Source organism: Phalaenopsis equestris, unplaced genomic scaffold (genome assembly GCF_001263595.1).
Source record: "Phalaenopsis equestris unplaced genomic scaffold, ASM126359v1 Scaffold000778, whole genome shotgun sequence".
Taxonomy (NCBI): Eukaryota; Viridiplantae; Streptophyta; class Magnoliopsida; order Asparagales; family Orchidaceae; genus Phalaenopsis; species Phalaenopsis equestris.
Genome location: NW_018165218.1, coordinates 6,757 through 8,742, shown reverse-complemented (window position 1 = coordinate 8,742; position 1,986 = coordinate 6,757).

Genomic DNA, 1,986 nt, shown 5'->3' with positions numbered 1-1,986 from the left:
TGAAAGTACAAAAAAATATACATATATCTCTATCACAAAATCACAAAACAAAAGTACATCAATCACTATCATGTATCAAAATCCCATACTATATCCTCGTCTCCCTGGTTAGCAGGTGGATTGGGCAGATACTGAGTATAACGGGGAAATTCAGGAAAAGTAACATCAGGCTCACCTCTGTAGTGTCGGGCCTGAGCTTCGTAGTAAGCTATCTCGAAGTCAGAATGCCTCTGTAGGTACTCACTACCATACTCATACATAATCATATCTACGTTCTAATCCCCCATTTCTTTCATTTATTTTCTCTGTACTCTTCCGCTGCAAGGTTAACTCATTCATTAAATCATCGGTAGGGGAGCTAGAGGAAGGAAGGTCATAACTTGTAGAGGGGATATCTCTTTTAGTAGAAGGTTCTTTACTCCTACTCCCACATATCCATCCTTCATAGGATTCATACGTCTTTAAATTAGCTTTACTAATGGGTTTCATAGGGTAAACCCATTCTTCATCATCTCCATCTTCAACTCTAGAAAGTTGGCAAAGTGCATAAATAAGGTCAGGATGTCCCAGACCTCCACTTCATTCAATCCTTTCTATAGTCAAAATATTCTTATAAATAATTCTCCCCACATTTATAATCCGATTGTTCTGAATACAGAAATTCAGAATAGCTTTATCTCTTTTTACCTCACTATGGTGATAGGTAGGTAACAGAGTAGAGGAAATAAAATAGTGTCATGCTTTAGATGTGACATTCAACATGAAAGCAGAAAAATTTACCCATTCTTGCTGCTTTATCTTCCATGTCCCCTTCCCATCAGTGAGAAAGTTAATGACATCGTTCAGTGGGTCTTCCATTGTACTGAAGGTTTCATAATTGCAGATATAGGAGTCTGGTACTTCATAAAATGAGTTAAAGCAGACGACACTAAACTCAACAGAAAACCCTCTTACTCGAACGGTTCCCTCCTCAGAATAGAACACATTTGCATATAATTCTTTCACAACATTCACAACAGCCTTATTGGTGGTATAACCAAAATTTTTCCACCTCCGTTCGGTAATAACTCATTCAACTTCTCCTCTTGGACTCCCAAAAACACGATCTTGTATATATTTCTTCCCTTGAAATATTGAAGTAAATCTTGACCGAGCCTTCCCATTGATGAAGCGAGGCTCGTCAAACTCAAGTCGCCTCTTTTGTCGCAGGGCCATTTCAATCTAATCAAAATTATAAAAAAATTCCAAAATACACTTCAAATACTCGAATAATGGCTTCCAAGAGTGACTCTAAGAGTTCAAAACTAAGTTCCATGAATTTCTTCCAAATATTTTCTCCACATTCTAAATTTTTTTGGATCTCCTCAATGTGGAAGAAATTCAAGATGAAAATAAAATATTTTTAGGTTGGAGTGAAGCTCTTACCGAGAGATGATAAAATCTGGTGTCTAAAAGCCTTGAAATCGCCCTAAATCCAAGTTCTTCAAGCCCTAGATCAAAATTTTCATTTTTTAAGAGGAAGGGGATGATGAATGGTGGCGGTTGACTGGTCAAAATTGCGGTTAAAAGTGTTTTTCAGCGCCATCAACGATCTCTATTGAATTAAATAGCCTAAGTCTCAGGAAAAATCCACCGTCGGCAATGGCGATGGCGCCGTCGGCGAGATTTTTTGCAATTTTAATCAATTTCAAGCCTTGTCGACATCTGTTCAATCATTCTACGACATCCGTTCAATCATTATAGACATAAATTTTAAGTGATTAAATGATGCACTAACACAAATAAACATTCACAACACAAAACATCACAATTATATATAAAATCTAAGGGTTACAATACACGTTACATAACACACATAAGTTTGGTATTTTTCAACCTTAATATCATCAATTCAGCGTCACAATCCAAGCCACAACACTCTAAACGCCGAAAACAAAACATTTTATGCTTAATCTCAACTATACTAAGATCTAAAAGCAAAATTCT